Source organism: Myxine glutinosa, chromosome 6 (genome assembly GCF_964187855.1).
Source record: "Myxine glutinosa chromosome 6, kmMyxGlut1.1, whole genome shotgun sequence".
Classification (NCBI taxonomy): Eukaryota; Metazoa; Chordata; class Myxini; order Myxiniformes; family Myxinidae; genus Myxine; species Myxine glutinosa.
The window spans coordinates 48,274,296-48,290,832 of NC_136266.1; the positions used below are offsets into that span (position 1 = coordinate 48,274,296).

Below are 16,537 nucleotides of genomic sequence, written 5' to 3' on the forward strand. Positions count from 1 at the left end.
ACGTTGTCCTCGCAACCGGTCGTGTTGTCGGGATCGACAAGGTTGTTGCCGCTTCGCGGATGAACAAGCGGATCGTTATTTTTTTGTCCGACGTGGATTGTGTCCCACAAATTGTCGAACAGGGTTTGACAATCGATCCAGATTTATTTGTAATGATTTCCCCACTAGATAGCCCAGCGATAAAAGTCGTGATATCAAATTGCCCCCCATTTGTATCCGACGATGTACTAATTAAAGAGTTGTCCCGATACGGTACCATCGTGTCTCGTATCTCCATGATTCCCTTCGGATCACGAAACAACGATTTAAGGCACGTGGTTTCATTCCGGCGGCAAGTGTTTATGATTTTAAAAAATTCCCAGAAGGATTTAAACCTTATAATAAAATTAAAACATCAACAGAACGAATATACAGTGTACGTGTCCACCAACGTTCTAAAATGTTTTGGCTGCGGACAATTTGGGCATGTTAAGCATGACTGCCCCCGAAAAGAGAATTCTCCACAAGTGCAACCTCCCCTCCGAACCGGGAATAAGCAACCCCCCCACCTTCCCACCACCGGTCCAAACCCTCCCACCACTGACCCAAGCCCTCCCACCACCGACCCAAGCCTTCCCACCACCGAAACAAACCTTCCCACCACCGAACCAAGCCCTCCCGCCGCCGAACCAAGCCCTCCCACCACCGACCCGAACCTTCCCACCATCGACCCAAGCCTTACCACCACTGATCCCAATCTGTCCACCACCGACCCAAGCCCTCTTACCACCAATCCAAACCCCCCCGCCGTACCCCCCTCCCCTCCCCTTGAAACAGGCGCCCCTCCCTCTACTGAAGGATCTAATTGCAGCCATCTCCTGTTAACTATAGATCTCACCCCCCCAGGCGACATCGTCCAATCACAGCTTGTTGATCCTACCTCTGATCCTACCTCTCCCGCCGTGGTAGCCGATGGGATCCCCCTCCCGATGATCACGTCCTCCCTCCCCCCCCCTCCCCCCAAACCCTTGCAATCTCTTCCCACTAACCAGGACGAGTTTCAATTAGTCTGCCCAAAAGGAAAAAGACATCTGCAAACAACAGATGAAAACGGTCACCTCTTTAAAAAACCTACAACTGAAAACCGACAGCCCCTCCTCTCTGGCCTAGATTTGTCCCTCGTCACAGAAAATCGTTTCTCGGTATTGGAGGACATAGATGTGGATGAATCCTCGCCCTTGTCTACTGACCTAGAAATTGATATGGTTGAACCACAAAAATTAGTACCCGCCCCCTCCCCCCCCCCTCCCCTGAAGATGGCTCATTTCTCTCCCTCCCCGTCCCCCCCCTCTATGGACTATGCCCCATCCGATAACGTGGAGGGATGTGATGACGGTGAGGAGATAAATGATGAAAACCAGTGTGACACACCATCTGAGCCATCTGATATAGATGACTCTGTTAGTGAATGTGGTAGCCTTAAGGAAGAAGAAATCCCTCCAATCCCTCCCTCCGAGATAAAAAGGTTTCTTAAGGACACATTCCGAAAAAGGAATGTTGTAATAGAAACCTTTTTTCCGGAGCTACCTGATTTTATACATTCCGCTAAACTGATGGTAAAACGGCCCCACGTTTTTAATTTCAATTCCTCCCAACGTCACCGTTTAAAGAAGTGGTTGCAAAAAGCTAAGAATGAACTGCTATCAAAAAATTGAGTGGTGGTCACTCCTCCTTATAGCTGTAATGAGTTTTTCCATTTGTAGCCTGAATATTAACGGAGGATGTAGCTCTGTCCGTAAAGTTCAAGTAAGGGATTTTTTATTGCAGAAGAAAGTTGACATTGCCCTCTTACAAGAGACCCATGCCAACGACTGCTGTGTCACAGAGTGGTGTAGGCTCTTCCCCGGCCTGTCCTTCTTTAGTAACGGTGACTCCCGCAAAGGCGGTGTCGCAATAATTCTTAGCCCCTCCTTTTCGCCTTCATCGCTTAAATTCGACGAAATACACAAGGGATCCCTAGCATCCCGAGAATTCCACTACTATGGAAAATTCTATACTATTTTTAATATCTATGCCCCAAGTACGCCTGTAGCTCGGCGAGTTTTTTTTAATGACCTTGGGACACACCTAACGTCCCTCGACAGTCAAAACGCCCTAAAAAACCAAGACAATCATGTTTGTATTGGTGGAGATTTTAACTGCACCCTCCAACCCCAACTCGACAGGAACAGTGCAGAGCCCCATCCTGCCTCCACAATCCCTCTCACCAAATTTTTAAAACAAATGAATTTGACAGATATATGGCGGGTACAGCACCCATCAATCAGGCAATACACATGGTGTCGATGTATTCAGGGTAATATTGTACTTGCTCGCTTGGACAAGTTTTATATTAATCCTCCACTTGAACGCCTCGTTCTGTCATCCAAAATTTGCCCATCAGGATTCTCGGACCACAGCGCAACATTTCTCAAAATTTCTGCCCCCTGCCCGAAACACAAGAGTGCTTTTTGGAAATTTAATAACAACTTACTTGATGATAGTACCTTTAAGGACATTTTTCCGGAAATTTGGAATATTCTGGTTGCCTCCCAAGGGAATTTCTCAAACCTCAGACAATGGTGGGATAATGCCAAAACGCACATCAGACTGTTCTGCCAACAATATCGTGCGTATGGTGTTCAAGAGGAAAGAAAAACCACAACCTTACTTGAAGATGAAATCCTGGAATTACAGGAACAGCTTCAGGGAACCGCAAGTGTGAGCTACCAGGGAATGAGGCAACAAATCCATGGAAAAACGGCCTTACTGAATTCCATATCCGAAAGGCGAGCACAAAATGCTTTATTGCGCCTGAAGATGAGGTACATACACGACCTTGATGCTCCAACCAAATTCTTCTTCAGCCTTAAAAGGGGGGCCTCTTCGTCAATGATTACACGCTTGCTCCATGATGGGGAACTCCTTTATGAAGATGGCAGAATCAGGGAATGTGCCCGGAAACATTTTAAACAACGGTTTATGCGGCATGACATTAACCAGGATGCAATATCGGAACTTGTTTCTAACCTTCCAACATTGGCGGAGGATCAGAAGCAGCAGTTGGAGGATCCTCTTAGGTTACCTGAGCTCACCGCTGCCTTGAAGGCCTTGGAACCTGATAAAGCCCCTGGACTGGATGGGCTGACAAGTGAATTTTTCCAGTTTTTTTGGGACACCATTGGACCTCACCTACTGCGGGTATTGAATGAATGTTTAGAGGATGGACAACTGCCGTGGAGTTGCCGGAGAGCAGTCACCACCTTAATTCCTAAGAAAGCGGACACTCAACTTATAGAGAACTGGCGTCCTATTTCTGTTTTATGTACGGATTATAAAATTTTAGCCAAAGCCTTGTCTAATCGAATGAAACCTTTTATGAATGTACTAATAGGAGAACATCAATCCTTTTGTATTCCTGGACGTACTATTTTTAATAATATCTTTCTTATCCGTGATACCATTCGGTTTTGTAACAATTTTAATATGAATGTTGGTCTGTTTTTTATTGACCAAGGAAAAGCCTTTGACTGTATTGACCACATGTACCTTTTTAGAGTTTTAGAGAATTTTGGGTTTGGACCTATTTTTATCTCATACGTAAACTTTTGTATTGTAATATATCCAGTGTTCTTAAAATTAATCAAGTATTGTGTAGCCCCATTGCTGTACAACGGGGAGTACGGCAAGGTTGCCCGCTATCTGGACTTTTATACTCTCTTGCCATCGAACCTCTTCTGCACCAATTACGTACGCACATTTCTGGCTTCACTGGATCAATTCTTACCACACCGCTAAAAGTCTCTGCCTATGCAGATGATGTCTGTATTTATATAAAAAATAGTACTGACGTCACTGCGGTGGCTCAGGCACTAAAAACATATTGTCAGGCTTGTTCAGGCCAGGTAAACTGGAAGAAGAGTGAAGCCCTTTGGATAGGACCTGGAGATTGCCCGCCAATTGTCCTACCAGGAGGAGTGAACTGGCAGAAAAGTGGCATTAAATACCTCGGTATTTTCCTCGGAGACAACACCTTTGAGCAGCAGAACTGGGTGGGATTACCAGACAAGGTAATGGCAAAACTGGCCCGCTGGAAAGGACTTCTTTTCCAACTTTCGTACCGCGGAAGAACTCTCGTCATTAACAATCTTGTCGCCTCTATGCTAGGGCATAAGATGATATGCCTACAACCGCCTGGGAGCCTTCTTATTACACTGCAAAAGAGCATTGTCGACTTTTTCTGGAGCGGGAAACACTGGCTCCAACCCCCCGTGGCATACTTGCCACTCGCTGAAGGTGGCCAAGGTCTTATTGATATCCGCAGCCGGATTATGGTCTTCCGGCTTCATATCGTGCGCCAACTTGTATAGGGAGATGAAGCCCTACTCTGGAGGCCTCTGGCTAACTGCATATTACAGCTCACATGCAAGCTGGGTTACGACCGAGAACTTTTCTTGATGAACCCTCATCAAATCGATTCATCCTTGCTGCCCACCTTTTACCAAGGGGTGATGAACGCCTGGCAAGCCCTGTCCTTTTCCCGTGAAATGGCAACATACAACATGGAAATGTTGTTGAACGAGCCCCTATGCTACAACCCCTTCCTGGAAAACAGCTTGAATAATAGGGGACTCGTTCAACGTTTTGTTGATGCCAAGCTGCTGCGAGTGAAAGACCTCATGACAGAGTCTGGGAGCTGCCGGCTGAGTGCTGCCGCTGTGGCACAAAAAACCGGAATAAAATCTGTCAGGATCATCTCTCGGTTCCTTCAAGGGATATCCACAACGTATCGTAATACCTGCGAGGAACTTGGCCCTTCCCCCGAGGAAACAGCGGGTGACTTCCCCAAACTCCTAGTCTTCAGCCCGCCACTTAATCTGTCCCCTGGCCTGAACAGCCCTGATGATACTGCATTATCCCTTCCCGCCTTTCCAAAGAAAACTCTGTACAACGCGTACGTTAAAATTTTATACGCAAAAACATTTTCTGAGCACCCGAGGCTTCGATGGCGGGATGTTTTACCCCCAATACCACCCAATTGCCCCAATTGGCGAAGTTTTTATCTCTTGCCTACTCCAAAGTATGTTGGAGATATTCAATGGAAACTTGTACACTGGATTTTACCTTATAATGTTTTACTGAACCGGTTTTCTACTGCTAACTCTAATCTATGCCCTTTCTGTGCATCCATTGAAACCCTACCGCATATATACCTGGAGTGTGAACGATTGCAACCTCTTTTTACATTTCTTCAGGAACGCTTTGTGAAGCTTGGTTCCCTCTTCAATCACAATGTTTTTATTTATGGTGTTTTAGGACCGTCTTCCCTTAGGAATGTGGTTTTAATGAATTTTTTAATTGGCCAGGCCAAGTTTGCAATTTATAAATCCAGAAAGAAAAAAATGGGAAACGCTTCTGACTCGTCATATGATGTACTGCTCACCTTTAAGGCTCTTGTAAATGCAAGACTAAAGCTAGAGTACCGGTTTTTTAAAATGAACAAGAATTTAACATGTTTTAAAGAAAAGTGGGTTTTTAATGATGTCATATGCACACTTGATGATGATGATTTGATAATAATTTTTCCTTGAGACCATTTTTATTGTGCTTTGTTTCTTTATGACTGAACATTACTGATTTTTTGTACTCTTGTAATAAAAGGAAGAAACAGTCAGTCTCTCTCTCTCTCTCTCTCTCTCTCTCTCTCTCGCGCCCCCTGCTGGTCGTTTGTATGCTGGTTGTACTGTCATGGCGTCTGCTTGTGGAGGCCTGTGAGTGCTCTGTGTTGTTGCTCCATCCCCCCCCTCCCCCCCTCCCGTTTTCCCCCCTCCCCCCCTCCCGTTTTCCCCCCTCTGTGTCCTTGTACCTGTTCGTGGAGTCTTCCTGGTGATTCCCATATACGTTGAGACGGGAGAGAGAGCCGGAGAGCACAGGGTGATCGCTGGTAAGGGTTCGCCGTTTTTGGGCGTCGCCCGATCGGTGTTTGCTCCTTCATCTTAAACCTCTATTTCCTTTTTTTTCCTTTCGTTTATCCTTCCTTCAGTTTGTTTTGTTGCCTCCCTTTTCCGAAGTTAGGGAAATCGGAGAGGTCTGATTGCTTCCCATTCCCGGAGTTCGGGTAGGGAAGATTGTATTATATATTCACCCTCCCCGAGTTGGGGAGGGGTTGTAAGTGCAGCTGTTCCAGCATGGCAGCTGCACTATCTCGATTTACGGCCTTTCAGAGCCTGACCCGTAAGCACGGGTTCTTTTGTGTACCTCCGGAACGTGAGGTTAGTGTCGAGGACGTTGTCCTCGCAACCGGTCGTGTTGTCGGGATCGACAAGGTTGTTGCCGCTTCACGGATGAACAAGCGGATCGTTATTTTTTTGTCCGACGTGGATTGTGTCCCACAAATTGTCGAACAGGGTTTGACAATCGATCCAGATTTATTTGTAATGATTTCCCCACTAGATAGCCCAGCGATAAAAGTCGTGATATCAAATTGCCCCCCATTTGTATCCGACGATGTACTAATTAAAGAGTTGTCCCGATACGGTACCATCGTGTCTCGTATCTCCATGATTCCCTTTGGGTCACGAAACAACGATTTAAGGCACGTGGTTTCATTCCGGCGGCAAGTGTTTATGATTTTAAAAAATTCCCAGAAGGATTTAAACCTTATAATAAAATTAAAACATCAACAGAACGAATATACAGTGTACGTGTCCACCAACGTTCTAAAATGTTTTGGCTGCGGACAATTTGGGCATGTTAAGCATGACTGCCCCCGAAAAGAGAATTCTCCACAAGTGCAACCTCCCCTCCGAACCGGGAATAAGCAACCCCCCCACCTTCCCACCACCGGTCCAAACCCTTCCACCACTGACCCAAGCCTTCCCACCACCGAACCAAGCCCTCCCGCCGCCGAACCAAGCCCTCCCACCACCGACCCGAACCTTCCCACCATCGACCCAAGCCTTACCACCACTGATCCCAATCTGTCCACCACCGACCCAAGCCCTCTTACCACCAATCCAAACCCCCCCGCCGTACCCCCTTCCCCTCCCCTTGAAACAGGGGCCCCTCCCTCTACTGAAGGATCTAATTGCAGCCATCTCCTGTTAACTATAGATCTCACCCCCCAGGCGACATCGTCCAATCACAGCTTGTTGCCTGCTATAACTGATCCTACCTTTCCCGCTGTGGTAGCCGATGTGAATCCCCTCCCGATGATCACGTCCTCCCTCCCCCCCCCCCCCCTCCCCCCAAACCCTTGCAATCTCTTCCCACTAACCAGGACGAGTTTCAATTAGTCTGCCCAAAAGGAAAAAGACATCTGCAAACAACAGATGAAAACGGTCATCTCTTCAAAAAACCTACAACTGAAAACCGACAGCCCCCCCTCTCTGGCCTAGATTTGTCCCTCGTCACAGAAAATCGTTTCTCCCTATTGGAGGACATAGATGTGGATGAATCCTCGCCCTTGTCTACTGACCTAGAAACTGATATGGTTGAACCGCAAAAATTAGTACCCCCCCCCCTGCTCCCCTGAAGATGCCCTCCCCGTCCCCCCCCCCCCCTCTATGGACTATGCCCCATCCGATAACGTGGAGGGATGTGATGACGGTGAGGAGATAAATGATGAAAACCAGTGTGACACACCATCTGAGCCATCTGATATAGATGACTCTGTTAGTGAATGTGGTAGCCTCAAGGAAGAAGAAATCCCTCCAATCCCTCCCTCCGAGATAAAAAGGTTTCTTAAGGACACATTCCGAAAAAGGAATGTTGTAATAGAAACCTTTTTTCCGGAGCTACCTGATTTTATACATTCCGCTAGACTGATGGTAAAACGGCCCCACGTTTTTTATTTCAATTCCTCCCAACGTCACCGTTTAAAGAAGTGGTTGCAAAAAGCTAAGAATGAACTGCTATCAAAAAATTGAGTGGTGGTCACTCCTCCTTATAGCTGTAATGAGTTTTTCCATTTGTAGCTTGAATATTAACGGAGGATGTAGCTCTGTCCGCAAAGTTCAAGTAAGGGATTTTTTATTACAGAAGAAAGTTGACATTGCCCTCTCACAAGAGACCCATGCCAACGACTACTGTGTCGCAGAGTGGTGTAGGCTCTTCCCCGGCCTGTCCTTCTTTAGTAACGGTGACTCCCGCAAAGGCGGTGTCGCAATAATTCTTAGCCCCTCCTTTTCGCCTTCATCGCTTAAATTCGACGAAATACACAAGGGATCCCTAGCATCCCTAGAATTCCACTACTGTGGAAAATTCTATACTATTTTTAATATCTATGCCCCAAGTACGCCTGTAGCTCGGCGAGTTTTTTTTAATGACCTTGGGAAACACCTAACGTCCCTCGACAGCCAAAACGCCCTAAAAAACCGAGACAATCATGTTTGTATTGGTGGAGATTTTAACTGCACCCTTCAACCCCAACTAGACAGGAACAGTGCAGAGCCCCATCCTGCCTCCACAATCCCTCTCACCAAATTTTTAAAACAAATGAATTTGACAGATATATGGCGGGTACAGCACCCATCAATCAGGCAATACACATGGTGTCGATGCATTCAGGGTAATATTGTACTTGCTCGCTTGGACAAGTTTTATATTAATCCTCCACTTGAACGCCTCGTTCTGTCATCCAAAATTTGCCCATCAGGATTCTCGGACCACAGCGCAACATTTCTCAAAATTTCTGCCCCCTGCCCGAAACACAAGAGTGCTTTTTGGAAATTTAATAACAACTTACTTGATGATAGTACCTTTAAGGACATTTTTCCAGAAATTTGGAATATTCTGGTTGCCTCCCAAGGGAATTTCTCAAACCTCAGACAATGGTGGGATAATGCCAAAACGCACATCAGACTATTCTGCCAACAATATCGTGCGTATGGTGTTCAAGAGGAAAGAAAAACCACAACCTTACTTGAAGATGAAATCCTGGAATTACAGGAACAGCTTCAGGGAACCGCAAGTGTGAGCTACCAGGGAATGAGGCAACAAATCCATGGAAAAACGGCCTTACTGAATTCCATATCCGAAAGGCGAGCACAAAATGCTTTATTGCGCCTGAAGATGAGGTACATACACGACCTTGATGCTCCAACCAAATTCTTCTTCAGCCTTAAAAGGGGGGCCTCTTCGTCAATGATTACACGCTTGCTCCATGATGGGGAACTCCTTTATGAAGATGGCAGAATCAGGGAATGTGCCCGGAAACATTTTAAACAACGGTTTATGCGGCATGACATTAACCAGGATGCAATATCGGAACTTGTTTCTAACCTTCCAACATTGGCGGAGGATCAGAAGCAGCAGTTGGAGGATCCTCTTAGGTTACCTGAGCTCACCGCTGCCTTGAAGGCCTTAGAACCTGATAAAGCCCCTGGACTGGATGGGCTGACAAGTGAATTTTTCCAGTTTTTTGGGGACGCCATTGGACCTCACCTACTGCGGGTATTGAATGAATGTTTAGAGGATGGACAACTGCCGTGGAGTTGCCGGAGAGCAGTCACCACCTTAATTCCTAAGAAAGCGGACACTCAACTTATAGAGAACTGGCGTCCTATTTCTGTTTTATGTACGGATTATAAAATTTTAGCCAAAGCCTTGTCTAATCGAATGAAACCTTTTATGAATGTACTAATAGGAGAACATCAATCCTTTTGTATTCCTGGACGTACTATTTTTAATAATATCTTTCTTATCCGTGATACCATTCGGTTTTGTAACAATTTTAATATGAATGTTGGTCTGTTTTTTATTGACCAAGGAAAAGCCTTTGACTGTATTGACCACATGTACCTTTTTAGAGTTTTAGAGAATTTTGGGTTTGGACCTATTTTTATCTCGTACGTTAAACTTTTGTATTGTAATATATCCAGTGTTCTTAAAATTAATCAAGTATTGTGTAGCCCCATTGCTGTACAACGGGGAGTACGGCAAGGTTGCCCGCTATCTGGACTTTTATACTCTCTTGCCATCGAACCTCTTCTGCTCCAATTACGTACGCACATTTCTGGCTTCACTGGATCAATTCTTACCACACCGCTAAAAGTCTCTGCCTATGCAGATGATGTCTGTATTTATATAAAAAATAGTGCTGACGTCACTGCGGTGGCTCAAGCACTAAAAACATATTGTCAGGCTTGTTCAGGCCAGGTAAACTGGAAGAAGAGTGAAGCCCTTTGGATAGGACCTGGAGATTGCCCGCCAATTGTCCTACCAGGAGGAGTGAACTGGCAGAAAAGTGGCATTAAATACCTCGGTATTTTCCTCGGAGACAACACCTTTGAGCAACAGAACTGGGTGGGATTACCAGACAAGGTAATGGCAAAACTGGCCCGCTGGAAAGGACTTCTTTTTCAACTTTCGTACCGCGGAAGAACTCTCGTCATTAACAATCTTGTCGCCTCTATGCTATGGCATAAGATGATATGCCTACAACCGCCGGGAGCCTTCTTATTACACTGCAAAAGAGCATTGTCGACTTTTTCTGGAGCGGGAAACACTGGCTCTAACCCCCCGTGGCATACTTACCACTCACTGAAGGTGGCCAAGGTCTTATTGATATCCGCAGCCGGATTATGGTCTTCCGGCTTCATATCGTGCGCCAACTTGTATATGGAGATGAAGCCCTACTCTGGAGGCCTCTGGCTAACTGCATATTACAGCTTACATGCAAGCAGGGTTACGACCGAGAACTTTTCTTGATGAACCCTCATCAAATCGATTCATCCTTGCTGCCCACCTTTTACCAAGGGGTGATGAACGCCTGGCAAGCCCTGTCCTTTTCCCGTGAAATGGCAACATACAACATGGAAATGTTGATGAATGAGCCCCTATGCTACAACCCCTTCCTGGAAAACAGCTTGAATAATAGGGGACTCGTTCAACGCTTTGTTGATGCCAAGCTGCTGCGAGTGAAAGACCTCATGACAGAGTCTGGGAGCTACCGGCTGAGTGCTGCCGCTGTGGCACAAAAAACCGGAATAAAATCTGTCAGGATCATCTCTCGGTTCCTTCAAGGGATATCCACAACGTATCGTAATACCTGCGAGGAACTTGGCCCTTCCCCCGAGGAAACAGCGGGTGACTTCCCCAAACTCCTAGTCTTCAGCCCGCCACTTAATCTGTCCCCTGGCCTGAACAGCCCTGATGATACTGCATTATCCCTTCCCGCCTTTCCAAAGAAAACTTTGTACAACGCGTACGTTAAAATTTTATACGCAAAAACATTTTCTGGGCACCCGAGGCTTCGATGGCGGGATGTTTTACCCCCAATACCCCCCAATTGCCCCAATTGGCGAAGTTTTTATCTTTTGCCTACTCCAAAGTATGTTGGAGATATTCAATGGAAACTTGTACACTGGATTTTACCTTATAATGTTTTACTGAACCGGTTTTCTACTGCTAACTCTAATCTATGCCCTTTCTGTGCATCCATTGAAACCCTACCGCATATATACCTTGAGTGTGAACGATTGCAACCTCTTTTTACATTCCTTCAGGAACGCTTTGTGAAGCTTGGTTCCCTCTTCAATCACAATGTTTTTATTTATGGTGTTTTAGGACCGTCTTCCCTTAGAAATGTGGTTTTAATGAATTTTTTAATTGGCCAGGCCAAGTTTGCAATTTATAAATCCAGAAAGAAACAAAAATGGGAAACGCTTCTGACTCGTCATATGATGTACTGCTCACCTTTAAGGCTCTTGTAAATGCAAGACTAAAGCTAGAGTACCGGTTTTTTAAAATGAACAAGAATTTAACATGTTTTAAAGAAAAGTGGGTTTTTAATGATGTCATATGCACACTTGATGATGATGATTTGATAATAATTTTTCCTTGAGACCATTTTTATTGTGCTTTGTTTCTTTATGACTGAACATTACTGATTTTTTGTACTCTTGTAATAAAAGGAAGAAACAGTCAGTCTCTCTCTCTCTCTCTCACCCTCTCTCTCTCTCGCACCCCCTGCTGGCCGTTCGTGTGTTGGGCGTGGCAAGATGGCGTGCACTGGTGTTCGTGTGCTGTAGCTCCGTGCTTGTGTTGTGTTGTCCCCCCCCCCCCCCCCATTCCTTCCTTTCCCATCGCGCCTTTGTCGTGTCCTTCTTTACCACCTGTGCCCCTTTCCCTCCCTTGAGACAGAGAGAGTGAGAGAAGAGCCCAAAGGTGAGCAGACCCGTTCGGTTCAGTTTACCTGCTCCGTCGATGCTGTTTACCTTACTCGCGTCGCGTGAACTTTATTATTCATTATTTCATTTCGACTTTATTTATTTTGTGTCCTTTCCGCCTGGTCAAGGTGGAAAGGTGAGACATCGCCGTTATGGCGAGTGTTCGTGCACGGCAGGAAGGGTTTGAAACCCTAACAAGGAAGCATGCTTTCGTGTGTGTCCCTCCCGAAGGTGTTCCTACCGAGGACATTATCCTAGCTGCAGGGAATGTTATCGGCGATGAAAATGTCCGCGCTGCGTCGCGGATGAACCAAAAGTTTGTTGTTTTCGTGTCGGACGAGAAGTTCGTGCATGATGTTGTTAGTACCGGTCTGTCATTGAAAGGTGGGCAGTTCGTCATGGTTTCCCCGATGGACACACCGGCGATTAAAGTCATTATTTCAAATGTCGCTCCGTTTATCACAGATGATAAGTTAATGGCTGTTCTGACCCGGTATGGAACTGTTGTTTCCCGAATCTCGATGATTCCCCTGGGATGTCGGGATGAACGAATGAAACATGTTATGAGTTTCCGGAGACAAGTATTCATGGTGCTTCCTGATCGCGGCGACGATACAGGACTAAACATCTCGTTTAAAATTTCGGTAAATGATCGTCAATATCAAATGTACGCTTCGTCAGGCACCTTAACGTGCTTCCTTTGTGGAGCCTTCGGACACGTTAAAAGGTTTTGTCCCAAAGCATCTTGTACGAAGTGCGGCAAATTGGGACACACCAATGTGGGCTGTAAAAAAGAAAACACCCCGACCGTGCTTCCTCATGCCTCAACCGTGCTTCCTCACGCCTCGACCGTGCTTCCTCACGCCTCGACCGTGCTTCCTCACGCCTCGACCGTGCTTCCTCACGCCTCGACCGTGCTTCCTCACGCCTCGACCGTGCTTCCTCACGCCTCGACCGTGCTCCCCGACGCTCAAACCGTGCTACCTGAAGCCCCGACCGTGCTTCCCGACGCCCCGACTGTGCTTCCTGATGTCCCAACTGTGCTTCCCGAGGTCCCGACTACGCTTCCCGAAGCCCCAACCGTGCTACCTGAAGCCCCAACCGTGCTACCTGAAGCCCCAACCGTGCTACCCGAAGCCCCAACCGTGCTTCCCGAAGCCCCGACTGTGCTTCCCGACGCCACGACTGTGCTTCCCGACGCCACGACTGTGCTTCCCGATGCCCCGACCGTGCTTCCCGACGCCCCGGTGCTACCCAAACCCAGTGAGATGGCACTTGGTGATGCTAGTACTGCTGGCGAACCCATGAATGAAGAACTTGTCATACTGACCAAAAAACGGAAAGCACCACTAACAAATAGCCCCGATGGTGCGATAAAGAAGGCTGTCTTGGGCAGAGACACTGTCTCTGCAAAAGAGGGCAAAACGTTTACAGCAAACGAAAATATCGAACGCCAAAGTGGAAAAGAGGATGTTACTGATTTCCCAGGCTCTGAGAATAAAGCCTACATTGATCCGAACAATGCGGCCATTTTTGAGCCTGAACGCGAAGCCCTACCGGTTCCCCCTCCAGTAGCTGAGCGGACTGGTGACCAAACAAATTGCTCTGTCTTACAAACAGAAATCGTAACCCCGGCCACGCAGAGATCTGCAGCCATTTGCCAAAGCACACATAAAGAAAGTAAGCACCAGTCTGCTCGTGAGTGTGTACCAGAGTACCCAACGAAATCTCAGGAGATGCATCCAGAGGAGCTCGTGAGAGCTGCAAGTAAAGCCCAAGATCCAGGTGGGACATTATCAGACCTGTCAGAGTCTGAGGACGAGGTGGAAGTGACTGAGCTGTCACAGTCATCAGCATCTCAGTCACAGATACCCCCCCAACACATCGTGTCGTTTCTAGCCGAAACGTACAGACAGCGTAACATAGTCATTAAAGACTATTTTGCCGATTTGGTTGCATTCATCCACACTGCAAAATCCATAATTAAAACGCCTGAACAATTTGACCTGAATAAGTCACAATACCACAGGTTAAGAAAATTCATCACACGTGCAGGTGTAGAGTGTTCCCAGCCACAGGCTGATTTCATCAATACAGGATGAAAACTATAAAACTTGCAACTTTAAATATTAATGGTGGTGGTGCTAGCCACCTCCGCCAGGTTCAAGTAAAAAACATATTTCAACGGAAAAAGGTGGATGTGATCTTACTTCAAGAAACTCACATCACACCAAATGTGGAACATAACTGGCATCAACTTTTTAAGAGCCAATGCTATTTCAGCAATTTATCAGCTTCATCTGCTGGAATCGGCTTCTTGCTGAAGCCAGGCCTCGTGTGTGAGTCATGCCATTTTCAGGAGGTAATAAATGGTCGGCTTAGCTCTCTCAAACTAGTAAGCCATAACTTCCATTACACAATTTTTAATGTGTATGCGCCAAGTGATAGCGTAGAGCGTAAGTCCTTCTTCACCTCAATGATAAATCACTTAAGATCGGTTGATTTTGATCATTGTGTGTGTGTCGGAGGTGATTTCAATTGCACCTTCGACCCATCGGTTGACAGAAACTCTGTCGAACCCCATCCTGAGTCCCATGTACACTTATCCAATTTTTTTAGCACAATGGGCTTCGTTGATGTTTGGCGGTTGCACCACCCAAACACATCCCAGTACACCTGGTGTCGATGCGCCAATAGTCGAGTATCCTTGGCAAGGCTTGACAGATGGTACATCAACGTACCCTTTAAAAATACTGCGGTTTCTTCAAATCTTTTTCCTTCTGTGTTTTCAGACCATCATATGGTAACCCTAAACCTTTCCTTTCCTCAACCCGCAAATAGGAGCGCTTATTGGAAGTTTAATGTTAGACTTCTAGAAGATGGTATGTTTAAAGAAGCCTTTCGTGTTTTCTGGGCAAGTCTAATAGCAAAGAAATCTTCCTTTTCTTCATCCAGCATATGGTGGGATAACATGAAATCTCAAATTCGGGTTTTTTGTCAATGTTTCCAATCACACAGCACAAACGACAAGCACTTTACAATGGCCCGGTTGGAATTGGATATTCTACAATTGGAGAGTAAATTGGCTCATGAAAACAATGACGCCAATTACCGGTTATTGCTTGTAAAGAAAGCTCTTTTAAGGGAGTTAGTTCAAGAGAAAGCAGCCGGTACATTAATTAGACTTAGAATACAGAATGTAAAATTATCAGACACCCCAAACAAGTCTTTCTTTCATTTAGAATCCTTAAGCAAGCCATCACGGCTAATCTCTTCTGTTTTGGACTCAAGAGGCAACGTTGTTGTCAATGAGGATGATGTTAGACTAAACATTATTGAATTCTATACAAAACTTTTTGAGGAGCAGACTGTTTGTAATGATACAATGATGGATTTAACCTCTCACCTCCCCTCCCTAACTGAGGCTCAACGGTTGGAGCTTGACCTACCAATCACCCTCCTTGAGCTAACCTGTGCTCTTGCTGCCATGGATTCAGGGAAAGCTCCGGGTATTGACGGTCTACCTCCCGAATTCTTTCTGACATTTTGGGACCTTTTAGGCCCTGAGTTGCTGAATGTTTTGGACACTTCTATACAGACTGGTATAATGCCGCTGAGTCTAAGAAGAGCCGTAGTGTGCTTGCTCCCGAAAACTGAAGATCCCCGACTTTTGGTGAACTGGCGACCGATCTCCCTGCTGTGCACGGACTACAAGCTTTTTTCAAAAGTACTAGCTAATCGACTAAAAAAGGTTATTGGCGATCTAGTACTGCCAGAACAGAGTTACTGTGTTCCTGGAAGATCCATCCATGATAATATTTCTTTAATCAGAGATCTCATTGATGGTAACCGTGTTAAAGAAGACTTTGGAATGATGTCGCTTGATCTTGAAAAGGCATTTGACAGTATCGACCATAAGTTTATGCATCATGTGTTACAGGCATGCGGCCTCGGAGCAAACTTTCGTTCCTACATTTCCTTGCTATACACAGATGTATTTAGTTTAATTAAGATTAATAATGTGCTGGCTCCCCCCATCAAGGTTCGGAGAGGGGTTCGGCAAGGGTGCCCAGTCTCTGGTTTATTGTTTGCTCTTTCTTTAGAGCCTCTTCTCAATCTACTGAGAAAGAAGATTTCTGGAATAGCACTTTCTCCCATGAGTGCACCGCTAACCCTATGTGCTTATGCGGATGACGTCTGCATCTTTGTAAAAGATAAGGATGATATTGATATCCTTGTTGAGTGCCTATCAAAGTTTCACGCTGCCTCCTCTTTAAAAATCAATTGGAACAAGAGCAAGACGTTATGGATACCCTCCCCCTATCGCAACCTTCTTCAGCCTGTACCAC

At 46.0% G+C, this 16,537-nt stretch overlaps 2 protein-coding genes across 2 annotated transcripts in view; one reads left to right on the top strand and one right to left on the bottom strand.

Moving 5' to 3' along the window:
- Window positions 1-16,537, top strand: part of LOC144892601 (uncharacterized) — a 1,198,808-nt gene that overhangs the window by 782,296 nt on the left and 399,975 nt on the right. The gene's annotated exons all lie outside the window — the stretch shown is intronic.
- The window catches only part of LOC137429748 (FYVE, RhoGEF and PH domain-containing protein 2), a 104,340-nt gene that overhangs the window by 49,704 nt on the left and 38,099 nt on the right, over window positions 1-16,537 (bottom strand). The gene's annotated exons all lie outside the window — the stretch shown is intronic.